The sequence below is a fragment of the Ornithorhynchus anatinus genome, chromosome 17 (assembly GCF_004115215.2).
Source record: "Ornithorhynchus anatinus isolate Pmale09 chromosome 17, mOrnAna1.pri.v4, whole genome shotgun sequence".
Taxonomy (NCBI): Eukaryota; Metazoa; Chordata; class Mammalia; order Monotremata; family Ornithorhynchidae; genus Ornithorhynchus; species Ornithorhynchus anatinus.
In genome coordinates this window covers 19,943,413-19,969,838 of record NC_041744.1, presented here as the reverse complement: position 1 = coordinate 19,969,838, position 26,426 = coordinate 19,943,413, and the positions used below count along the sequence as shown (strand labels likewise).

The 26,426-nt window shown below is 49.8% G+C and overlaps 1 long non-coding RNA gene across 1 annotated transcript in view; it reads left to right on the top strand.

The window, feature by feature from the left end:
* Positions 1–26,426, top strand: part of LOC120638910 — a 338,450-nt gene that overhangs the window by 151,128 nt on the left and 160,896 nt on the right. The window contains exon 6 of the long non-coding RNA XR_005660952.1: positions 20,838–20,882. This is a non-coding gene — a long non-coding RNA (uncharacterized LOC120638910). The remainder of the gene's footprint in view (positions 1–20,837; positions 20,883–26,426) is intronic.

Here is a 26,426-nt window from a genome sequence, read left to right as displayed (position 1 = left end):
ATATCTCCTGCGGCACTTGGCAAGTCGCTTCACTTCTGGGGGATATCAGTTTACTTCTCAGGAAAATAGGGATTAAATATCCACTTTCCCTCCTGCTCAGACTGAGGCATTAAGGCCCATCCTCCCAGTGTGGGGCTTGAGTCAATCGGGGGGGTAGAATTTATTGAGCGCTTACTCTGTGCCAAGCCCTTTACCAAGCGCTTGGGAGAGTACAGACGAGTTAGTGGACATCATCCCTGCCCTCAGTGGAGGATACAGATGAGCTGGGGAGGCAGACACGAAAGCAATTTATAGGTTGAGGGAAGAAACAGAGTCTACATATTTTTAAAGCTAAGGGGGGAAAGTGGGGGAAAGTACTCAAATGTCAAAGGGGTGAAACGGCAATCAGGGGTGAAAGAGGAGGGGGAGCTGAAAGCGGTCGCCATACATTGACCGCGAGCCTCATGTGGGACAGGGATGGTGTCCGACCCGATTAACTTGTATCTATCCCAGCGTTTAGAATGGTGCTTGACACACTGTAAGCACCTAACAAATGCCCCAGAGGTAGTATTCGCTCCCACCCATGGATGAAATCATCTGGAGTTAGCCCTGGGCTACCAGGGTGCCACATCGATGTCTGTTGGAGCCCGTTGATGACTTCTCTTCTTCAGAAGCCACAGATGAGACCGGTCTCAGATGAGAGGAATCAAGCTCCTTGAGGGCAGGCTTCATTGTACTTCCCCGAGGACTTAGTACAGAGCACGTCACCCAGTGGCACTCAGGAAAGAGCCGTACTACAATAAAAGGTCCCTCAGGGATGTTTTTGGGTCCGGCTGATGCCACAGTCATAATTTTGCCCTAAGGCAGGAAACGAATGCGCAACGCAAAAATTGCTCCTTTCTCCAGTTGTTTGTCACTCTGTTTCGGCTCAGATGTTCCAAAACCGAACACATATGAGAGATGGCCCCCGCTTCCTGAAAGGGCTTAGCATTTTTCTCAAAGCCATCTGATCGCCAGTCTGGAAATTTTGATTTCGGGCAGTGAAGGGGTCTCCTCTTCTCCATCCCCTTTCTATTTTATCGGTCTCTTCTCTTCAGCCTCCTTTCCAGACCTGTGTCTTTTGGACTTCAGCGTCCCCATCCAATGAAGACATTCCCTTCTTTGCTCTCTCTTGGGTTGAGGCAGGAGCTGGTTAAAGACCAATTGATGAAGAGAAGACAAAGGAGAGAGGATGAGAACGGGATCACACCCCTTTCTTCTGTTTAGCAAGGGCCGGGTTCTGGCAAAAGCCTCCATTAACGAGAATTTGGGCTGCGGTTCTCCCTCATCCGGAGACCCAGCGCGTATGCACGACCCGTCTCCATGGACACCGTCGAGCGAATGTTCCCCAATTCCCTAACAGCATTTCAGCCAAATCCTATCGTGAAAGCTCACCTTATGGTGGGACGGACATCTTACGACATCAGTGAAATGGAAAATCAAACTGTACCTGAATTCATGCGGGGGAAAGAAGTTTTACAGGGAGAGGAGCGAATCTTCACCCGAGTCTTCGCCTGGTCTAGAAGGAAGAGAATCCATTGAAATTTTCTTTGTTCTCTGGATTAAGGTGTCAGGCCTGGTTTCCCACCCTTTTGTCTGTGGGCTATAAAAAAATTGTCAGGTTTCAGTCTCCTCTGCTGAAGTGACAGGCTGATTAAGAGTATTTCATCCAGTTGGTGTATTCGATTTTCCACGGGAGACCCGAAATTAAGACTCCCGTGGCGCCTTCGTCTTCCCTCGATTGCACTGTTGGGGAATTGTTTTCCGGGTTCCCGGCTGCAAAATATTCAGTCTTGGCAATTTGAGGCAAATTCACCCTTCTCTGAAGATGCATCAGCTGCTTTGAAATACGGCATCTGGTCATTCATCCTCATGCTTGGAGACGGGGGTGGAGGGGGTGGTGGTGAGAGGAAGCGCTTTTATTGATCCCCATTAATCAGTGGTGAACTGGAGGCCCAAGTTGTTCAAGTAGTTGCGTCTGGTTCCGAAAGGGATCGGTGGGAGTGGAAAGGGAAGGAAAAAGTACCAAGGGTCCCACTTTCCCAGACCAGCTCGGCCCAGTCCTCCCTTGGCCCACCCCCGACCTAAGATTTTGCTCTGTGGAAGCAAAGCAAAGAGTTTTCGAGTTAAGCAGATTGGGAAATGGCAGGCCGCCGTCACCCTGGGGAAAATCACGGTCTGCAGAAAGCAATGTGCCTTCTCGCTTTCTCGTCAGCAAATGTGTTACTGCCCGAGGGATCCTGGCATGGTGGATTTGGGGAAACTCTTAACCGTAAAGCCGCACATAGGGAAAGATCTCCTCTGCCCAATATGGAACTTCCGCTTCTCCTAGGATATTTATTCACAGTAATGTCTGTCTCCCCCGTTGGACTGTAAGCTCATTCATTCACTTCAGTTGTCTTGAGCGCTTACTATGTGCAAAGCACTTTACTAAGTGCTTGATGTAAGCTCCTTATGGGAAGGACATGTGTCTGTTCACTGTTATATTGTACTCTCCCAAGCGTTTAGCACCGTGCACTGCAAATTGTAAGCACTCATTTAATACCATGGATTGAATGGTGATATAAGATGCAGTTTTGCCGACGTGTAGGAAATTCCTTTTGCCAACTGGCACCGTAAATCCGTGGGGCCTAGAACATCGTACTAAGGGCTTGGAAGAGTGCAACGAAGACAATAAAGTTCTCACCAGCAGAATGAGACATTCCTTTCCTCTTCTCCCACTCCCTTTCTGTGTCGCCCTTGACTTGCTCCCTTAATTCAGCCCCCCCTCAACCCCACATCACTTACGTACATATCTGAAATTTATTTATATGAAGGTCTGCCTCCCCCTCTGGACTGTAAGCTCTCTGTGGGCAGGGAATGTGTCTGTTATACTGTAGTCGCTTAGAACGGTACTTTGCACACGATACGTGCTCAATGAATGCGATCGAATGAATGAACGCCGGTGAATGTGACAAAGGAGAAAATGGCCAAAGTGGCGAGCAGTCGAGGGCTACCGTCAGCCTCTCCTCGGAACCTTGTTCCAGAGAAGCCATCAAGATTTCCCAGGGACGTCTTCTCGGAGAAGCAAGATTGCTCATGGGATGCAGATGTCACATCCACCTGTAGCCAGACCTTTCCTCAGCGGTTGCAGGGTACCCAGGAGACGAGGCAGATGACAAACCGTATCCTGCCGATCTCCCGGACGGTGGCTCTTATTAGCATTTGTTGCCCATTAGGGCCACTCTAAGCGGAGAGCAGGAACGGTCCTGTAGGGCGATTCATTCCTCCGTGTGCGTCAAAGGGAGCCAGAGTCTCATTTATCCACAGGCCTCAAGGAGTCCCCATTGGGCGCATAGCACACCGCTTCCAGCGGAGCGGAATTTCTAGGAGCTGAGGAAGAGGGGAGCCGAGTGTGCCCGGACAGGGTTCAGCCAGGATCGCTCGGCATCAGGCTCGCAGCTGCGATGAAAACCGACCCAGGATGATTTCGTTTCTGCCCCGGGGCTGGTTTAAGTATCCACGGGCTGGTAACCCAATCTTCTAATTACAGAAAATTTAATGGTATTGAATGGTAACCTAGAAGAATTCTGAGAGGAGGGAAAAAGGGGAAAAAAGAAAGATGAAAAAAGAGAACGCTAATTTAGTTTCCAGCGAAAAGTAAAGGAATCGTTTGGTCTCCTTTGGTTAATTGGTGGTGGTAGGATGGAAAAATTCATTTGTAATGGTTGCAACATGTAAGCTGATTATTAGCGTTTGTGGGTCATTCACCTCCCGGTTTCCCATAGCCATTTGGGTTGTGGGTCCAATTTGGCTTGTGTTACAGTTAAACGATGGCAGGCCAAGGTAAATTATATTAATACATTGGGAAGCAGCATGGCCTGGTGGATAGGGCCCGGGCCTGGGATCCTGAAGGTCCTGGGTTCTAATCCTGGCTCCGCCACTTGTCTGCTGTGACCTTGGGCAAGTCACTTCACTTCTCTGGACCTCAGTTTCCTCATCTGTAAAATGGGGATTGAGACCGTGAGCCCCGTGAGAGACAGGGACCGTGTCCGACCTGATTATCTTGTAACGACCCCAGCGCTTGGAACAGTGCTTGTCACGTAGCAAGCACTTAACAAATGGCATCGTTTTTATTATTGATAGGAATCGTTTTTGAGAGTGTGCCTAACTCAGACTTTGGAGAGCAGGTTTAATGGAGAGAGGGCGAGGCTGACTCATCCTGGGTTCCGAATTGACACTGAGTGTAGTTGGTGTTTCCTGAATGTTCCCCGGGGACTACCCCTCCCCCAGCCCTCCGCCAATTCTGGTGGGGATCTCACCACCCCCTTGTTGGGATCAGGTGTTCATCGGGTGTTGCTCTCCAGAACTGCCAGTTCCCTTCAGTGAGAGAGAGATCAGAGGAAGTGGTTCTCAAAATCCCCAGATCACCTCAAACCTTCCAATTATCCGTCGGTTTCACCCCTCTCTCTCTCTTTATTCCCCTCCGTCTTGGTGTGGCAGGATGGAGTCTCCTGTTGGGTGCTAATGAGCCTTGAGGTAGGGGCCTGAAATAGGAGCACCAGTGGGATGAAACCCTTCTAGACTGTGAGCTCACTGTGGGCAGGGATTGTCTCTCTTTATTGCTGTATTGTACTTTCCCAAGGGCTTAGTACAGTGCTCTGCACCCAGGAAGCGCTCAGAAAATACCACTGATTGATTGGATGCCACCTTGGGGCTGATTGTTAGGGAATGGTTTCAGCTGATATTTCCTCCACATTTCATCATGGTGGTTGGTGGTACAGTGCTGGTGTATAATGTCTGCATCGGGAGTGATGGTAGGGGTTCTATAGACATCCATCCATCGTATTTATTGAGTGCTTTCTGTGTGCAGAGCACTGTACCGAGAGCTTGGGAGAATCCAATATAACAGCCTCAGACATGTTCCTCCTCCGCAAGGTGCTTCATTTCTCCCTGACCTGCAAGGAGAATCTAGGTAGACCTGAGATCATGAAAACCCAGATATTAAAGGAAGCAGTGGAGCACAGTGGAATTAGCAGTGGCCTGGGAGTCAGAGGGCCTGGGTTTGAATCCCAGCTCTGCCACTTTTCGGCTGTATGGCCTTGGTCAAGTCACAGAACTTCTCTGTCCCTCAGTTTCCTCATCTGTAAAATGGGGATTAAGTTCTACCTCCTCCTTAGACTTTGAGCCCCATGTGGGACAGGGACTCTGTCAGACTTGATTATCTTGTTTCTGTCCTGGGGCTTAATACATAGTACATAGTTTACAAGTAACCATTATTACTATGGTGTGCATAGCATATATGCATATGTATCTATTATATTGATTGTAAGCTTCTCGAAGGCAGGGTTGGGTGGTCTCCTAAACACCTACACCAGTGCTGGGCATGAAGACATTCAATAAATAGGCTGTCGATGGTGGAACATTTGTGTGAAGTGTCGTGCCGGACTGAGGCCAGGCCAGCTGGAAAATTAGCACCTGCCTAGGTATCGGTTGAGCGTTTACTCTGTACAGAGCACCGTCCAAGTCCGTGGGAGAGTATAATACAATGAAGTGGGTAGAACCGATCCTTGCCCAGAAAGAGCTTTCAGCTTTGAGTGGGAGGTGGAAGTTTAAAAATAAATAAATAAATAAAAATACAGATGGCTAATAACAGTGGAATTTGGGAAGCACTTACTATGTGCCAGGCAAGCGCTGGGGTAGATACAAGCTAATCAGGTTGGACACGGTCCCTGTCCCCCTTGGAGCTCTGTCTTAATCCCCATTTTACAGAAGAGGTAACCGAGGCACAGAAAAGTTAAGTGACTCACCTAAGGTGACGCAGCAGGCAAGTGGCAGAGCCAGGATTATGTATTTAAGTGCTGTGGGGCAAGAGACGGAGGTGAAAACAAGGGGAACAGACCCAAAGGCCCAGCACTCAGATACGTATCTGTAATTTATTTCTTTATATTAATGTCTGTCTCCTTCTCTGGACTGTAAGCTCGTTGTGAGCAAGGAATGTGTGTTAGATTGCACTCTCAATATTGGGTGCTTAGTACAGTGCTTTGCACACAGTAAGCGCTTAGTAAAAACGATTGAACGAATAGGTGACCAGGGAGAGCTTAGGCAGGGAAGACTTCTTGGAGGTGCTATGATTTTCAGGGGGCTTTGAAGATGGGGAGAGCAGAACACTTTAATGGAATGCAAGTGGTGCGTCAGGCATGTGATGTATGAAGTAATCCCAAGCACTACAAGGATCCGGGTAGTCACCGACTTCAGACATTTCAAGTCACGCGAACGGCCCTTGAAACATTTCCGAAGGTGTACGATATGTCGCTTTGGACATCGGAGGTAAGATAATTAAACGGGTGTTAAAAGATTGCACCGAGACAGATATATTGTAGCCGAAAATTGCGTGAAGTCGAACCTGTGGTGTTTTGACTTTTTCCAGACATCTGGGAGGGGATGAGGTGGGAGGTTTTTGCCTCTGACTTTGTCCTTTTAAAAACATTTTCGAAGAGGGCGTTCTCTGAAGAGTTTGGTCAAGGCTGAAGTGGCTTTAGTAAGGGCCTGGGAGTCGGAGGACCCGGGTTCTAATCCTGCCTCCTCCACTTGTCTGCTCTGGGTCTCGGGCAACTCGCCTCACTTCTGCCCCTCAGTTTCTTCATCTAGAAAATGGTGATTCTCCCCCCTCCACGTAGGCCCCGATTATCTCGTATCTACCCCAGCGGTTAGTAAAGGACTTGACACGTAGCGAGCTTGCCACAATACCACAGATGTTGTTATAGCGACCTGCGTGTCTGCCCATCGTGACCAAAGCGGTGGGTCCCGCGTTGACCGTTTCAGCTAAAAACACACCCGCTGGTGAATTTCACTGTCAGTGATGGCGTCTTTTGTACGAAAGACTACTATCTCTGTCCATCTCCACGTAGAATGCCTTTGGTAGTAGAGTAAGAACGTTTGTTAGAGTACTTCTTGGTATTCACTGTACTAGGCGCCTGGGAAGAACAGAATAAAAAGTGATTCATTTTCGGTTCACAAGGACATTGAGAGGCGAGAAATATAACATCCCGTACAGCTCGAGATGTCAAAATAGAGTACACGTATATACACAAGTATATACGTGCTAGAGTTAGCTGAAGGGATGATCGGTCGCACGAAGCTGGAAAATCAATCAGGGGAGGCCTGTGGGAAGGGGTGGAATTTTAGAAGGGATTTGAATGCGGGAGAGCCGTGGTCTGTCTCAGGGGGAGGGGGAGGGAAGCTGGTCGCACGCTGGGTCCGAATTGATGTTTTAAACTCTGTGTGGAGAAGCCCAGAGCTTCAGTTCCCAAAGCAGGTCAGGATACGTCTCAAGGCAGCAGGGTCAGATGAGTACAGGCAGAGGTCCGGGACTAGGCAGGTTCTGGCTGTTGTTTTTATAACACTGGCTTGCACTGGGCCCCTGGAGTTCCACCTCTTGGACCGCTAACCCAGGAGGAGGAGATTCCATCCAGCTCAATAGATTCCCCTCCCTCCGGCTCCCCGAAACGATGGGGGTGAAGACGACCCACCTCCGGCCCTTAAACCTCTTGGACGGTGAATAGTTCCAGTCCGCAAAGTGGAATCAGAAGGTCCGCGCCAATCACCACCATTCCCCTCAAGCCCGGGAAGGGACAGGGGAAGTGTTTGCTTCACACTACTCGGGGAAGGCCATCGGCGGCAAACTCTCCCCGTTTCGATCCTCTTTTGTTCTTCCAGTTGGGGCCGGCCAGAGCGGAGCATCTCTCTCAGCTCCCCCGTCCGCTTTTCCACCACTCTCCAACCTTCCATTTCCCCCTCTTTGTTCAGGGGTTCCGGGTTCCCGCCCCTTTTCTGCTCCAGAAATGTTGGGTTTTTCTAATCTGGTTTTTCCTCCTCAAGCCCCTCCTCGATGCCTGTATTCTTCTCCCATCTTCCCCCCTCCCTTCCTTCTCCCCCCGGCCCCGTTCTGGTCTACCGAGGCCGCGTTGGCCCCCAACGACCTCAGCACCATTCCTTGCCCGTGACACCCCCGTCCTTCTCATCTGATCCCAGAACCTGCCCCCTCAAAACCCGCATCCCTGCCTAGATTTGTTTCTCTTCATGCCTCGGTATTCCGGAGGCTGAAGGGCGGGCTCAGATCCTCGCTGGCACATTCCCACATTCGCTACCCTGCTCCGGCCTGTCAGGGAAGAAAAAGGAATTGGGTATGTGGGGGTCTTTCCTCCCCCTCTCCGCGTCCGTCCCTCCCCCGCCACCTCCCACGCATTCCCCCGCCCGCCCCGTTACTCCATTTTCTCCTAGAGTAGTTAAGTGAGAGCATGCGGTATGGCAGCATTGTCTGTGCCGGTGGCCACACAAGTACTTGGTATTCACTGGAGATTTAGAGAAACGGCAGCTGCATATAAATATGCAGGGTGGCGGCGGAGGGGGGCGGAAGGCGGCGGAGGGGCCGCCGGAGCGTGCAGCCCCTCGACTGCAGTGCTGCCACGGCGGATCAACGGACGCCTACCCCCTCCCCACGCCAGCCGCCCCCTGTCAACGGGTAAAACGCGTCTGACGCCAGCACCCCACTGGGGCATCCTTAGTACAGTGCCTCGCACGTAGTGAGCGCTTAACAAATGCCATAATTATTATTATTATCCTCCAGGAACTGAACCCTCAAAGTAGCTCTACCTCCCCCTTCCGCCGCTGCCTCCCCTCCGGGCCCACCCGTCTCGTTCATCGACCTCCAAGAGCGGCCGGGCTCCCGATTTGAAAGAGAAAGGAACTCGGGAGCGGGCGCGTTCCCTCTGCCCCGTCCTCTTGGCACCCCGGAGACGCCGCTTCCCAGAAGACCAGGCGGGATCCCTCCCTGGCTCGGAATGAGCGGGGCAGGTAGGCCCCCCTGGACTGTGAACTCATTAGGGGCAGGGAAAGGATCCACTAATCCCGTTGTATTGTACTCTCCCCGGGGCTTAGTACGGTGCTCCGCGTATAGCGCTCAGTAAATAGGATGGCTCTGATTGGATTGGGCAGAGACGTCGAGGAGGACGAAGCCTCTCGTTAGCCACGCCCCATCCCCGGCGGATCCAAAGAGTCGGAGATGCTTCTCCCCGTTTTCCGGAGGGGGCAAACTGGGGATTGAAAAGCTCGCCCTTCCTGAGAAGCAGCCCAAATGAAGGTTGCAGAATTGAGCTCCAGAATCCGGGAGAGGAAGCCCATTGGCGGAGTGGACTGACGGATGCTTCCCGGCAGCAATAATAATAATAACGGTTGTGGTATTTGGTAAGCGCTTGCCATGTGCCAGGCACTTTATTAAGGGCTGAGGTAGATTAAAGCAAATCAAGTTGGACACAGTTCCTGTCCCATGTGAGGCTCACAGTCTTAATCCCCATTTTACAGATCGAGAAGCAGCGTGGCTTAATGGAAAGAGCACGGGCTTGGGAGTCATGTGGTGAGTTATATCCCAACTCTGCCTCTTGTCAGCTGTGTGATTTGGGGTAAGTCACTTAACTTCTCTGTGCCTGTTACCTCATCTGTAAAATGGGGATTAAGACTGTGAGCCCCACGTGGGACAACCTGATTACCCTGTATCTACCCCAGCGCTTAGAACAGGGCTTGTAAGTACTTAAAAAATACCATTATTATTATTATTTTACAGATGAGGTAACTGAGGCCCAGAAAAGTGAAGTGACTTGCCCAGGGTCACACAGCAGACAAGTGGCAGAACTGGGATTAGAACCCAGATCCTCCTGATGCCCAGGCTCCCTCGACTAGGCCACGCTGCTTCCTCAAGCAGAAAGGCGTGTGGAAAATGCATTTGTTCCCTGCCGATCCACGAGAGCGGTCTCGGAATCCTAAAACCCACACGGCTGGTGGAGGAAGGTGGGGAGATGCGTGTGGAGGCGGTTTTCCTCTATCTGTTTTCTCTAGAGGCTCGATGCTTACTAGTGCCCACCCAGCATGGCACCCCTTACGGCTAACGGGGTCGTAAAACTCAGAGCCGCAGATGGTTCTGGAAGCTGTTCTGTCGAGGTTGCAGTGAGTCACCTCCATTCTGGGGGAAGATAATTTCAACCTCCCTGGAATCGTGCCTCGGGACCAAGTTTCAATTTTATAAATCAAGTCCCCGCCAGCTGCAAAGAAAAGCCCACCTCCCGCCGCCCGTGGCAGAGAGTTGGGCGGCAGAGACCACCTCATGTAGAGGGATCCGGTTTGGGCGAGGGGGTCCAACGATCACGTTGAGCAGCTATCGGGTGTGGGCTTTGGGGCCATCCCCTGGGAGGGCCGTAAAGGTCCGCGGCGGCAATCCGTCCCCTGCAAGCCGCCGGCCCGGCCACTCGGCGGCCATCGTGGCAGAGCACCACCCCGGCCCCGTGCGTTAGTTTCCGTTGTCTACAAAAACGTTTAGGTCACGTCTCCCCACTACTCAAGAATTACCGGTGGTTGCCCATCCACCCGCACATCAGAGTGAAACTCCTCCCCGTCGGCTTTCGAGCCCTCAAAAGACCTTACCCCTTACTTCTCCTCGCTCCTCTCCTATTACGGCGTAGCCCGCTCACTTGGTTCCTCTAATGCCAACCTACCCACTGGACCTCCATCTCGTCTGTCTCGCCACCGACCTCTCGCCCACGTCCCGCCACTGACCTGGAGCACCCTTCCCTCTTCCTATCCAACAGATGCTAACTCTCCCCACTCTTCCATGCCTTATTGAAGGCACACTTCCTCCAAGAGGCCTTCCCTGTCTAAGCTCTCATTTCCTATTTTCCCTCTCCCTTTTGCATCGCCCTGATTTGCTCCCTTTTTCACCCCTCCCTCAGCTCCACAGCACTTAAGTGCATATCTGTAATCTGTCTCTCCCTCGTTGTGTTCAGGGAATGTGTCTATCAGCTCTGTTATATTGTACTCTCCCGTGCACTTTAGTACAATGCTCTGCACACAGTAAGCGCTCAGTACAATTGATCGATTGATTGGGTGCCTTTTTGCAGAGGCACCGAAGGAGGGGCCGTGGGAATTGGCCGAGTGGTGAAGTCGTTGCAGCCCTTGCTTATTTTTCCCCTCCTCCTCCGCTTCCTCTCCCCTACGGCGTCCCCTCATCCTCCCACCCGTCTTCCCACACCACAAGGAACTGGATAAAGCGCGGAGTTATTTGTTTTGAATTCCTTCTTACGGAAACAAAAATAGCGGAACGTAGCATCCTCTCGGTCAGACGGCTTTGTCCACTGGCCTGCCCGCTAATGGAGATCTCTTCCTCTCATAGAACGATGCCGCCCGTCTTGTTTTTCTTGGACTCCCCACGGCCTCGGGAGCCGGCGGGGGAGCTCACCGTGTGTCCGTAGGAAACTCGATCGGCTCTCTTCCTCCCACCCGCTCTCTTGGGGGAGGCACCGGACCAGGAGCCCTTCGTACAGTGGTCTGCACACAGTAAGCACTCAGTAAATGCCATCGCCTGATGGGTAGCATGCGAAATCTGAAACACGTTGTGAGTCAGCTGAAGGCCATGAGAAGCAGCGTGGCTTAATGGGCCCGAGCATCAGAAGGACCTGGGTTCTAATCTCGGTCCCGCCACGTGTCTGCCGTGTGACCTTGGGCAAGTCGCTTAACTTCTCTGGGCCTCGGCTCGTTTGGAAGATGGGGATTAAGACTGTGAGCCCCATGGGGGTCAGGGACTGTGTCCAACCTGATTACCTTGTATCTGCCCCTAGAGCGGCGCACAGCACGTAGTAAGCACTCAACAAATATCACAATTATTAAGTTGCATTTCTTTCCATTGTTCCTGTCTCCTTTGTATATAGTCTTTTCAAACTCCAGGCTCTAGGGTACACACCCACACAATGAGGAGGGTAAGCATAAAGTTCACAAAAAGATGCCCCAGTCAAACAGAGAATTTATTTTTGAAGCCAAGATGGTGCATAATACCGAAGCGGGGGAGGGGGAAGCCCACCTCATTCTGGGAAATTTGCTCCCTGGGCTCAACTCTGCCCGATCCGAAACGTTCCTGGGCTTCATGGAAGCTTCTAATTGAACATCCAACACATAGGACACGTTTCTCTCGAGGCACTCCGGTTACCGTTCAAAGGCCACGGGCCCCCGTTTGTCGCTCTCATTTACTCCTTAGGCTGCCTCTCCCTTCCCCAGGAGAGCACGCACGGAGATGAATTCGAGATCGAAGCCACGCTTGGTTCGTTCTGCGTTCTGCTCAGGGCAGTGAATTGATAATCGAAGGTTCCCTGATATCTTTTACTAAAGTTGGGGGTCGTTGAAGCCGTTGGACAAATCCGGCAAAGGCCAAGCTTCGTGGAGAGGGTCAGAGGGCCTGAGTTCTGATCCCAGCTCCACCACTTGTGTGCTGTTCGTGGCTTTGGGCAAGTCACTTCACTTCTCTGGGCCTCAGTTCCTTGATCTGTAAAATGGGGATGAGGACTCTGAGCCCCACGCGGGGCATGGATTGTGTCCAAACTGATTAGCTTCGTTTGTATCTATCCCAGCACTTAGTACAGTGTCTGGCACATAGTAAGTGCTTAATGGGCACGGTTTTAAAAAAACAACAAAGGACGGCGCAGCGTCAGGGTGGAGGGTTAAGGTTAAATGTGGATGTTGGAATTCAGAAGTTAAATATCAATCTGTCAGTCTCTGGCTTGAGAGTGCGAAGCTCCTATGGTCAGGGAATACACCTGATGCTTCTGTTGTACTTTCCCAAGTGGCTGGTATAGTGTTCTATACTCAGCGCTCAATAAATACCATTATTACTAGGACTAGGCTGGCTCTCCAATGTGCTCTTAGACAATCAGTTATTCGATCAGGGGTATTTTTTGAGCACTTACTCTTTGCAGAGCACTGCAATGAGCACTTGGGGGAACTACAATACAACAGAGTTGGTAGACACGATCCCTGTCCACAGCAAAGCAACGCTTGAAGCTCGGGCCAAGCATCCCCGCCATCGGATCATAACCCAAGAGCACTGACCTTGGATGATCCCCTGTGACCGCCATCAAAGAGAGCGTGGCGACCTAAAGCAGTCGTCCAAGGAAAACTGGTTTGGGATTATTCCATTGGGAAAATCGTCAGGAATCCCCACTCTGGCCTGTCTCAGATGTCTTTCAGCAGTGGCTTGTTCTCCAGTGTGGAGAGAACCCGGGCCTGGTTGTCAGAGGACCTGGGTTCTATTCTCGACCCTGCCTCAAACCTGCTGTGCGATCTGGGGTGAGTCTTTTAGCTTCCCTTTGTCTCAGTTTTCTCCTCTGTAAAGGGAGGAGAGAATACCTCCTCTTCCTCCTCTTTAGACTGGGACCCTCAAGTGCAACAAGGGATTGTGTCCAAGCCGATCACTTTATTTCTACGCCAGTGCTGGGCGCGTAGTAAGTGTTTAACAAATGCCACAGTCATCAGTCATCATCCCACAGCTGTTCTCATAGCGCTTGGCCCAGGGGGTTGTGGCGGGGGCGGAGGTGGGGAGGGGGTGGTTTCCATCTGCCTCCTGTTTTACCTCAGCTTTGGCTCCGATGTGGGTCTCTGCTGCCATCTTCTCGTCGGTTGGCGGCCCCTCCCACCTGATCCGCCCTCTGTGATTGTACTTAGGGGGTCCAGGTCAAGGCTGGACTGTAAATTCTGCAAGGGCAGGAGTTGTTTCTTGTAATTCTATTCTGTTGTCCTTTTGCAGGCACTCGGTGTGGCGCTGTGCCCACACTGAACGCTCAATAAATCCCATCGATTGATTTATGGAATCCACGAGATTGTGAACTCCTCGAGGGCAGGGGTCTACCAATTCTATTGTATCGTTCATTCCTTCGATCGTATTTATTGAGCCCTTACTGTGCGCAGAGCACTGTGCTAAGGGCTCGGGAAGTACAATTCAGCAACAAATAGAGACAGTCCCTGCCCACGACAGACTCATAGTCTACAAGGGGGGAAACAGACATCAAAATAAGTAAACAGGCATCAGTAGCATAATTATAAATAAAAGGAATTAGAGATATATACACATCCTTAATAGAAATAAATAGGATTATAATTATAAATATGTACCTATATGCCCAAGAGCTGTGGGCAGTAGAGAAAAGGGAATGAGTTGGGGCGATTGGGGGCGGGGGGCAGAGGATAAGGGGGGCTTAGTCCAGTCCCACATACATTAAAGCACCCGACAGTTGCCATCAGTTGATTTATGGAATGACTGGATTGCAGACTCTCGGCGGGCAGGGCTCTTGCCCGTCAGCTCTACTGCATTGTACTCTCTCAAGTACCTGCTCCAGGTTTCTATATACAGTAAGTGTTAAAATAGCGTTGATTCATCGTTTGGCACAAAAAGACACGGAGCAGAAGGAGATGGATAAAGACCTCTTGCCATGCATCGCGAAGAGGGCGTGGGGCCCAGCGTAAACCCTCTGCTGGCCTCTGAAAGTCAGTATGAGGGTCTTTTGTGAGGGGCTGGGGGGAGACCACCTGCCTGAATGTGGGGGGCAGAGATTGGGGCCGATTAAACCGTGGGTGGAAATGGTGGTATTCGTTAAATCCTTACAAAGTGCTGAGAGCTGGACTAAGCACAGGGGTAGGTGCGAGATACTAGGGTTGGACCCAGGCCCTGTCTTTCATATGTCAGTCAATTATACTTATTGAGCATTTGCTGTGTGCAGAGCCGTATTCTAAGCACTTGGGAGAGAACATCAGAACGATAAACAGACACATTGCCTGCCCACAGTGAGCTTGCGGTCTAGAAGTGGAGAAGACAGACATTAATAGGTCCGAGGGGGAGACAGAACAGGTATCGACTCCCCATTTTACACTTGAGGAAACAGGCACAGAGAAGTCAAGTGCCTGGCCCAAGGTCACACGGAGGCAAGTAGCGGTGCTGGGATTTGAACCCAGGTCCTCCGACTCCGAGGCCCGTGATCTTTCTATTTGGCCACGTTTTTCCAAACCCCTCACTTCGGTCTTTCCAGTCAAGCAGTTTATCCTATTTTAAGACTCTGGGATTAGAGCAGGGAGGAGGTTGGAAAAATAACTGTTGCATAATTCAACGGCAGTGTTGAGGACCGTTGACAAGTTCGGGTGCCAGTCCAGGGCTTCCCTCTGGTTTGAAGACGACTGTAGCGACGGTCAGACTCCGGTCAGTTTCCTTCATTCCCAGTATTTGTCAAACACCTCTAGTATTCAGGACATTGTGCTAAACACTTGGGAGAGTACAGTTAAAGGGAAAAACCTGGTCCCTGCCTCAAGGACCTTGCAGTCTAAGTGGGGAGACAGACATAAATTTCATTTTGACAATGGGAGAAAGAGGTGGGTAAAAGTTTGACTGATAAGACCAGTGAGTATCCTGCCTTGTGTTCTTCCATCAGTGATTTTTATTGAGCTCTTACCACCTGTATAATAATAATATAATATTACCAATTGTGGTGAAAGTGCTTACAATGAAAGAACCTAGTGTGAAAGCATTTGACTGTGAAAGTGCTTAGTAAAACAAACAAAAAAAAGGCAGCGTGACCCTAGGGGAAAGAGCACAGGCCTGGGAGTCAGAGGTCCTGGGTTCTAATCCCTGCTCCGCCAATTGTCTGCTGGGTGATGTTGGGCACATCAGTTACCTTCGCTGTGCCTGTTACCTCTTTTGTAAAATGGAGATTAACGCCGTGAAGCCCATGTGGGACATGGACTGTGTCCAACCTGAGTATCTTGTATACTTATATAGTGCCTGCTACATAGTGAGTGATTAACAAATGCCATTTTAAAAAAAAGTGTTCTAAGCACTGGGGTAGGTACAAGATAATCAGATGATCGTAACGGTCCCTGCTCCATATGGAGTTCACAGTTTAAGTAGGAGGGAGAACAAGTATTGAATCCCCATATTTCAGATGGTGAAACTGAGGCCCAGGGCAGTTAAGTGATTCGCCCAAGATCTCCCAGCAGAACAGGGATTAGAACTGAGCAATAAAGATACTGGCTGTGTCCTCCCTGGGCTTAGTCTGGGTAGATTTACACACCATTTTCTCCCCACTGGGTGAGAACAGAAGTCGTCAAGGAGTTGTCTGAGTTTGTCGTTAACTGCTCTAGGATGAAATTTTCTTCAACTACAGTTCAGAAATATAGAGTCGCTGGGTCTCTTACTTGGGTTCACAGTAATAAAAACATCTTTTGTTTGCCTACGAAGGGTTTTTTTCCCAGCAGCTTTAAAATGAACTTTTTATCCAAGAAGGGAATCAACCATGAAGCTCTGAGAGTCTGGCCTTCACGTAGTGGGAAAATTTATTGTGATTTAGACAACTTCTTGGAAATTGGTAGAGAAGAGTTGTTGGAGGCAGGACAAAGCAGTTTTCAAACTGTGGACTTGGGAACCGAAGTCTTAAAACCTGTTTTTAAATGTTTCCGTGAGAAGAAGCGAAGTGAACTTCAAGTTAACTCCTTCTAATAGGTAGAGAGAGCAGGAATCTTATCCCCGTTGTACAGATGAGGAAATTGAGGCACAGAGAGACTGGAAGTTTCTTGTGGGCAAGGAATATGTCTGTTGATCTGTTGTATTCTCCCAAGCGCTTAATACAGCGTTACTCCCACAGTAGTAACTGTGGATTGACTCACCAACAGAGTTCTTGTCTACCAACTCTATTGTGTTCTCCCAAGTGCTTAATTCAGTGCTCATTAAATAGCACCAACTGATTGAGAGATAAAGTGGCTTACTCTAGGATTAATCCATCAGTGGTTCTTATTGGGCGCTCGGTGCCGAGCACTGTACTGAGCGCTTGGGAGAGGACATTCACCATCCATCGCTTGGCCACGGGTAAACTTTCGGTATGGGGAAAGCCATTCCATTTTGCTATGTATGCCCCATACGTGATGATACTCTAGGCGCCATCTTGCAAGACCCCCACCCCCTGCTAGGTATCTCTCGGCTATCGCCTCGTCACCACCAACCCCATTGCCCCAACACTTCGGTTCCAAGAGGCCTACTTCCGCTCCAGTAGCAGTTATTTCTTTCCTATTGGACACGCTACCCCCTTGCCACCATCTTAGGGAGGAACGGTTGGGAAAAGAGCCCTCGCTGTCAATAAGAGAGGCTGGACTTGGGCAGTAATAAGGATCGCCGTGGTTGTTAAGCACTTACCCTGTGCCGAACACGGAGTATCTACCCCTTGGATAGATAAAATAATAATAATTGTGGTATTGTTGACGCACTTACTACGTGCCAAGCACTGTATTATGCGCTAGGGTGCATCCAAGCAAATCGGGTTGGACGGTCCCTGTCCCACGTGGGGCTCACAGTCTCAAACCCCATCTTACAGATGAGGTAGCTGAGGCTCAGAGAAGCGAAATGACTTGCCCACGATCATGCAGCGGTCAAGGGGCGGAGCCAGGTTTGAACTCAGGGCCTTCTGATTCCAAGGCCCGGGTTCTATCCACTATGCCGTGCTGCTTCCAATCGTATGCGACACAGCCGCTGTCCCACATGGGATTCACAGACTTAGGGCTAGGGATAGTGGATATTGAATTGCCGTTTGACAGCTGAGGAAACTGAGGCACAGAGAAATTAAATGACTTGCTCAGGGTCACCCGGCGGGCAGTTTAGAGGAGCCGGAATTAGAACCCGGGTCTCCCGACTCGCAGTCCTGTTCAAGAAAGAGCCCCGAGGCGACAATTTACCGCATTTTCTGTCTCATCCAGCCCCGTATCCGCTCGCTAGATTGATGGTTTCTAGCAGTGCACGGTGGGATTGTTTGTTTATGGTATAGAGTGAGTCAGCTGCTTGGGCTTTATTTAGCTCTTGCTCATTCAGTGCTTTGGGCAATCTGTCCTCGTTGTGGCAAAAATATATTTTCAACTGATTCATCGCAAGACAACCAAAAGCCTTTGGGAGTGAATGCCTAATAAGTTGAAAAAAATCTTGCTAATCCTCCATATTGTCCCATTCTTGAATCTACAGCTTAGGAGGGAAAAAAAAAAACCACCCCACTTTCGTGCTTATTTTGGGAAACGGTGTCATTTTTAGAAGGAACAGCTGCTTAAATGATAGTTCCAGAATGAGCGCTTTCCATGAAAGGGAAAGAAACGAGAGCGATCCCAATCAATTCTCTTATCACTCTGAGTACCGCTTGAAAAGCGTGAGCCTCCACCTATGCTGGAAGGAGGACAGGTGTTATCTGGGGAAGGGGGCCGCCTCACCCGTGGCTTCTCCCGTTGTCTGTCCTGGAAGATTTCTCCTCGGGGTCGGGAGACTTGAGTTTTAATCCTGACTCTGCCATTTCCCTGCCGTGTTCATTTCAGTCGTATTTATTGAGCGCTTACTGGGTGCAGAGCACTGAACTAAACAATAGGGTGAATTCAGTGTAACGATAGACACAGTCCCTGCCCACAGTGAGATTACGGTCCTAAAGGAGACCTCGACTGGAGACCTGGAGCAAGTCACTTAACATCTCGACACCTCCGTTCTCTCATCTGTAGAATGGGGATACGATACCCGTCCTTCCTCTCCTTTAGACTCCGAGCCCCTTAGGGAATATGTCCGATTATGCTTATATTTCATCTCCCGCAGCGCTTAGCACGTAGGCATGTAGGATGCACTTAACAAATACTACAGTTATTACCCTTTCTTCACTTCGTAAGATCCATCCCAACCGTCTAAAAGCATTTCACGGAGGAGAAACAGGCTACGGAAAATCGCTTTCCACCTTGGCTTCCGGGATCGAAAGGGGAAGATAAACTTGGCAGACGTTTCCAGCTGGCGGCGGGTGGCTCCTTCCATGGCGGTGAACCCTCACCCGTCTCGGCCCAGACAATTGCCCCAAGTCTCCCTGGTGTTGAATACGAGCGAATCGGGTTAGACGGGGTCCCTGTCCCACTTGTGACTCGTAGTCTTCGTTCCCATTTTACAGAGTTCTCCTATGGTCAGAGAGGATCCCAAAATTTACAAAAGGGAAGTCTTGTTGGTCGCCTCAACTTTACCCCCAGCCTAGTGGCAGGAGCCCATGCCTGGGAGTCAGACCCACCTGGGTTCCGATTCAGGCTCTGCCACGTGCCTGCTGAGTGACCTTGGGCGAGTCACTTTAACTTCTCAGAACCTCAGTTTCCTTGTCAGTTACATGGGGATTCAGAAACTGTTCTCTTTCCCTCGTAGATCACGTCCCTCTCCCCGACCCACCCCGAGGCAGGCACTACGTCCAACCTGGTTATCTTGTGTTGTCCTCGGCACTTAGTACAGTGCTCAGCACGTAGCAGGCATTCAACAAATACAGTCATATCCTGGAAGCCCAGTGTCCAGCCTGATATCCTATACCAGGAGGGATTCCGGTGTGACACCAGAGAGGCTAGTTGGCTCCGGAGTTTCAAAACAACTTCAAATCGGGATTTCTCACCATGACCCCTAGACGTGGTGGCTTCCCGCTCTGCTTTGATCTCCCTCCTGTCCCTACTGTCCGTCTCCCCCACTAGAATGGAAGCCCACTGAAGGCGGGAGATGGCACGCTGCGGTTGTAGTCTCTCTAATGTTGAGCACAGTGTTTTGCACTCAGGCGAGGCTCAGCGTGGCTTAGGAGAAAGAGGCACGGGCTTGGGAGGTCATGGGTTCTGATCCCGGCTCTGCCACGTATCAGCTGGGTGACTTTGGGCAAGTCACTTCACTTCTCTGTGCCTCAGATCCCTCATCTGCAAAATGGGGCTTAATAGTGTGAGCCCCACATGGGACAACCTGATTACCTCTTATCTACCCCAGCACTTAGAACAATGCTTTGGACATAGTAAGCGCTTAACAAATGCCATCATTTTTTAAAAAATACTACTAATAATAACTGTGGTATTTGCATTAAGCACTGGAGGGACATAAGCAAATTGCATTGGACACAGGCTCTGTCCCACATGGGGCTCACAACCTTAATCTCCATTTTACAGAAGCGGAAACTGAGGCCCAGAGAAGTTAAGTGACTGGCCCAAGGTCGAACAGCAGCCAAGTGGCAGAGCCAGGATTAGAACCCAGATCCTCTGACTCCCAGGCCCGTGCTGTTTCTACTAAGTCCCGCTTGCTTCTCTCAGTGGGTCGATGGGCAGCAGTCGGCTCCGACCAGTTGGCAGGACCTTCGGAACCTGCCCGCAGTTACTTGGGGTTCACCATCAGTAGAGGCCCCAGAGTCACCAAAAACCGAAGAAAGGGTGGGAAACTAAATCAGACACCGATGTGGGTGGGCAACACCTAAAATTCCGTCTCGGCGGCCACATGGTGTGGAAGTTATTTCTGGTTGTATTAATGCCCGTCTTCCCCCTGCTAGGCTGTAAATTCATTGGGGGCAGGGAAGGTATCTGCTAGCTCTGTTGGATTGTGCTCTGCCAAGCATTTAGTACGGTGCTCTGCACATAGTAAGCACTCAATGAATGCTGTTGATGATGATATTGAGAAGCAGCGTGGCTCAATGGAAAGAGCCCCGGCTTGGGAGTCAGAGGTCATGGCTTCAAATCCCCCCCTGCCACTTGTCAGCTGTGTGACTGTGGACAAGTCACTTAACTTCTCTGGGCCTCAGTGACCTCATCTGTAAAATGGGGATGAAGACTGTGAGCTCCACGTGGGACCACCTGATGTCCCTGTATCTACCCCAGCGTTAAGAACAGTGCTCTGCACATAGTAAGCACTGAACAAATACCAACATTATCATTATTATTATTATGTTGGTTGGGCTTGGGCCTTTGAACACACACACACACACACACACGGTTGCACACATGTACATGGTAATCTCCACAAACGCTAGCCAGAAGGAAATCAGGCTCTCGGTTTGATTATTTTACCGCAAAAGCAACACTCTTCAAATCGTTGGCTTTCCAGCCTTTGGGTCAAAGGAACATATTGCTGTGATGTCGTTGCTAGAATCTCCCGTTAGAGGCTGTGTATTCTTATCGAACCATTTTTCTTTTAGGTCGTCTTCCCAGAAGAACCTAAGATCCTGACTCTGAGAGCCAAGGTAAGGGAGACTTGGCTTGTTATGAAACTGAGGCACAGGCGGACTCAAGTCCCTGAGACAATTCTCCACAAAGTCCAGGGAAACCTCCCGCTTAAGAGCCGGCCAGCCCCTTCCTCTGTGTGTGTGACTAGAAGACAGTTCTCTGAGTAGTCGTTGGGCCACAGTTAAGACCGGAAATCTCCATATTGGTTACCGATCGTCATGGGTAAACTGTTCTATTTTGAAATGCTGTTTCATCCTCTTGGGAGCGACTCTCTGACCAGCGTTCAGCCGGTGTGTCACTTGTCAGATACCGATGTGGCACCGGGTGTCTTTATGACGGATATTTATATTTTCCGCACCCTGTCTCCCTCCACCTCGGCTCCCCCCGCGGCTTGGAAACCGACCCCCGTGTTCACGGGATGCTGGGAGGGAGGGGGATGCAGTGGCTCTGGAAAAAATGAGGTGGGCAGGGGAACCCCTGGAAAAATGCTGAAATCTCAGGTGGCTTTGGGCAGTCTCCCCAAATGACGTGTGTGACCTCACCGCAGTGTACTGTGTGCCCAGAGTAGCACATGCGATGCCACGTGATCGTGTGGGTCAGCTCAGTGGGGACCCCACCCTAGTTCGCGTACCTGGCGGTCTTTTCTCCCACGTGGGTCTGGTAACAGCCATGTGTGACAGTGTGCAGATGGCCGTTCCTCTGATTCTCGCTTTCCATGGCCCAATGCTCCGTTAACGATCCGAGTTAGGTTTCTTGAAAAAAACGAGCAGCTTTGCTTCGGAGTGTTGCGTGTCTTCCTCGGTCATCCGTGTAGTCTTCCCTGTGTATTTTATTAAACCACAAATAACGGGTGACTGAACCAAGTTCACCTGCGCGCCCCTCACCCTTGGCTCTGCCGGGAGAGTCGGCTTCAACGGCGGCACTGTGTCTCCTGAGGAATTTCCCTCTCAGTAGTCACACCTTGAATTTGGCAAGGCCCTTCTTCTCTCCAAAACCCTTTCACATCGACTAGCTCTTTGGTTCCTGGGAGGTAGAGAAAGGCAGGGACCGATTCTTCCCATTTTACAGATGGGCAAATCACTTACCCTCTCTGGGCCTCGGTTTCACCAAGATCACCTAGCAAGCCAGAGGCCGAGCTGGGCTAGAACTCAGCTCCTGACCCAGTTTGACTCTTTTTTTTGCATATTTGTGTGTGATACGCATTTCGGAACGCACAAAGCAGATCATCCTAACATTTTCCCCCTCTGTATTACACATCATCATTTGATAGTCCAACCCTTGTAAATGCCTTTAAGACTTTGAGTAGTTTCAGTAAATCTTTTAGACCAACTTCTAACTCCAGTTGATTGTCTTACTTCATCCCTCCTGGATCTTGGGATCCCAATATCGTCCTTATTCCCAATTCTTTCACCAATGCTCCAGGATATCCTTATTCAAAAATATCAATAATAATAATAATTGATCTTCTAGGTACTCAGGGTTTTTTTAAATGGTATTTGTTAAGTATTTACTATGTGCCAGGCTCTGTACTAAGCGCCAGGGAATAATCAGTTTGGACACAGTCCATGTCCCACGTGAGGCTCAGTCTTAATCCCCATTTTACAGATGAGGAATTGAGGCACAGAGAAGTGAGGTGACTGGCCCGAGGTCACACAGCAGACAGATGGCAGAGCCAGGATTAGAACCCAAGTCTTCCAACTCCCAGGCCCATGCTCTTTCCACTAGGTCATACTGCTTCTTACAGGTTTGTTGTCCACCTTTTACAAAAATCTCTCTCAGATGGCAGTAGCTGGCACTGTTTTCTTACTCGTCCGAAGACCTGGTCCTTTATAAACTCATCTATCTCAACGTCACTGCCTAACATCTCGGCCTCAGCTTCCCCCTCCCTCCTCGCCCCTCATTGCCCCATTATTTTTCACCAAAAATCCTAACTCGACCGTCCTTTCATTTAGGCAGTGAGAATATTTGTTTTGTCATTGCCTTTGTTCCGTCGTCTCCCTCCCCGTTCCCTTTCCAAATCTGTGGGAAGCTCAGTTCTGACTTACCTTCCAAACGATCTCTCTGCTGGCGACCATCTCGTTGCCAAAGGAGTCGTTTGGTAATTTAATCAGGCCCACGGGGAGGCTTTAGGAAATAGTCTCGTCATTAGTTTGACCTCATTTTCTCTTCACTGTTTTGACTGAGGGTATCCTGAACTCTACTTGACATGAGAGGAGACATCTTCCATTGAAAATTTCTTTGAAGTCCATGATTTCATCACTGGGATCCATTAATAATAACATTATTATTACGGTATGTGTTAAGCACTTAATGTTTGCCAGTCACTGTACTAAGCGCTGGGGTAGATGTAAGCTAATGTTTGGACGCAGTCCATGTCCCCCATACGGCTCACATTCTTAATCCCCGTTTTACAAATAAGGTAATCGAGGCCCAGAGAAGTGATGTGACTTGCCCGAGTTCACACAGCAGACGAGTGGCGGAGCTGGGATTAGAACCCAGGTCCTTAGAAGATTTCTTAGACTTGTAAATTACCATTAACTTGTGACCGATGTTTTTCTCTCTATGCCCACGGCTCTCGGGTCCTCACGCTAAAATGTCTGCTCCCAGAATATCGGCTTCACTAGCTGGTTAATTTTGGAAAGTATCCAACTGATTATGCTCAAATTCATGACAAAGCGACGGAAGGGGAACGGAATTTTTTCTGATGACATCCTCCTGAATCCCATTCCTCATTTTTGACAGCATGTTATCTCAATATGCAACCTCTGTAACAATCACCCACATTTTATCTGTCATCCTACTTTGACTGCTTTTTTTTTGTGCATTTATCTGTGTGACATGCATCTCAGACTCCAGGTAATGCTACTTTTTAGGTTCCGTTTGGCTCATTTTCCATTTTTCGCTAAGGAGTTGTGGTAGGAGGAGCTACTCCCCTAGAGAACACCTTCAGAGCATCTTAATGAATTTGATGATGATGATGATAACGTTGTTAGTTAACCATTTAGTGCCAGACACTGCTGAGTGCTGGGTTAGATTTAAAATAATCAGATTGGGCCCAGTCCCTATTATAATAGTAACGATGATGGTATTTAAGTGCTTACTATGTTGCTAAACAGTGTTCTAAGCGCTGGGTTCGATACAAGGTTATCAGGTTGTCCCACATGCTGGGGGCTCAGAGTCTGAGAGGGAGAAGAGATATTTAACCCCCTTCTTACAGGTGAGGAAAATGAGACGCAGAGAAATTAAGTGACTCGTCCAGAGTCATACGACAGGAAGGTGGCGGAGGCGGAATTAGAACTCAGGGCTCTGGACTCCCTATCCTGTACTCTGTCCACTAGGGTCTTAAAGATAGATTATGGGTGAATATCGTGACTTCTGTCTCTTTATCTCTCCATTTCAGTGTAATTCCAACGCAATCATCTTGTATCTCCCTCAGCGCTTAGTAGAGTGCCTGGCACATAGTAAGCACTTTACAAGTGCTTAACAAGCACTTACCAAGTGAGAAGCAGCGTGGCTTGGAAGGAGCACAGGCTTGGGAGTCAGAGGATGTGGGTTCTAACCATGGCTCCGCCAAGTGTCTGCTGTGTGACCCTGGGCAAGCCACTTAACTTCTCTGTGCCTCCGTTACCTTATCTATAAAATGGGAATTAAGACTGTGAGACATGGGACCACCTGATTACCTTGTATCTTCCCCATTGCTTAGAATAGTGCTTGGCACCTAGGAAGTGCTTAACAAGTATAATTATTACTATTATTATTACTGACAAATACCATTGAAGACTCAGTTTTTATTTCAAAAAAACAATGGCCAATCACCCTGCAAAACTCTCCCACATGACCAACCATTCCTCAAGGGGAAATCCTCATGGAATAAGCCATTTCCTCGCCTTCCAGGGCCACGCCTGCTCCTCGGTGACCCCAAAGAGGGAGAGTCCCCTGCAAAAGCAGAGACGCAAGTCGCTGGCCAGCTGTCGACGGGGGAAAAAACAGCCCATTGGATCAGGAGTTGGTCTGCTGAGGGAAAGGCTTAGGGAATCATTTCTGAGGTTTAAGGGTCATCATGAAGCAACAGGACGTGGGTATAATATCCATTATGATGACGGCCGAGCTGCATTTGTTTCGGAAAAACTATGGGATTTGTTAAGTGCTTACTAGGTGCCAAGCACTGTACTAAGCGCTGGGATACGTACAGGATAACCAGTTGGAACATAGTCCGTGTCCCCCTCGGGGCTCGTAGTCCTAATCCCCATTTTACGGATGAGGGAACGGAGGCCCGGCGAGCGGCGAAGCGACTTGCCCAAGGTCGCACAACATACCAGTGGCGGAGCCAGGATTAGAACCCAGGTCGTCAGGCTCCCAGGCCCCGTGCGCTATCCACTAGGCCTCATTGCTTCTTTGGAAGCAGACGCTACGGCTGTGAGGGGGAAGGTGACGTAAATTTCAAGAAGCGGCACGATATATCAACACACACTGCCAAGTCGTTGGCCCTTTGGAAAAGGTTCTAGCCGAGCCAGTGCGTTTTCCCCGGTCAGGGCATGTGGAGAGCGGTCAGGATTGTGAAACCACCCATTCCAGGAAGTCTAGGCAGTGTAGCCTAGTGGAAAGAGTTCACGGCTGGGGTCAGGAGATCTAGGTTGTTAATAACGATGATGATATTTAAGTGCTTACTATGTGTCAAGCACTCTTAAGTGCTGGGGTAGAGATTCAAGCTGATCAGTTTGGACACAGTCCCTGTCTCACCTGGGGCTCACAGGCTTAATTCCCATTTTGCAGATGAGGTAACTGAGGCACAGAGAAATTAAGTGACTTTCCCAAGGTGTCACGCCATGCACGTGGTGGAGCTGGGATTAGAATTGAGGTCCTAGGCCCGTTCTCTCTCCACTAGGCCACTCTGCTTTCCTGGGTTCAAATCCCGGCTCCAGCCCAGATCTGCTCTCTAGACTGTAACCTCACTGTGGGCATGGAATATGTCTGTTATTGTTTTATTGTACTCTCCCCAGTGCTTAGTACAGTGCTCTGCACACAGTAAACGCTCAACAAACACGAATGACTGTCTATACGAACCCTTGGGATATTCACTTCGCTGAGCCTCATCTGGGAAATGGCGATAAGATCGATCGTGAGCCCCAGGTGAAACAGAAGCTGCGCCCGAGCTGATAACTTCTTATCTACCCCAACGCTTAGCACTTAGTAGGCGTTTAATCCAAGTCAAAATTATTGGACTCCGGACACTTCAAGAACGGTTTGAATCCTCTGAACTCGTCTGTTCAGTTGGCTCTAGAAGGGAGAGCGCGGGTGGGGAGTTCATTAACGAACGGCAGTTGCCTGAAAAACGAATTTCCAGTAAACAGCTGAAGAAAATTGGGCCTGGAGAAGGGAATGAGAAAGGGGTGACAGAATCGGGTTAAGCCTCAGCCATCTGGTAGTGATTATCTGTTCACGCTGAAAATGGCCGGAGCCAGCATTTAAGATGTCGTTACGCGATAGAGCGGCGATATCTTGCAGCGGTCAGCGTTGGTGCTGGTGAACTGGGGGCCCTTGAAGTTTTGACTCCGAAGCAA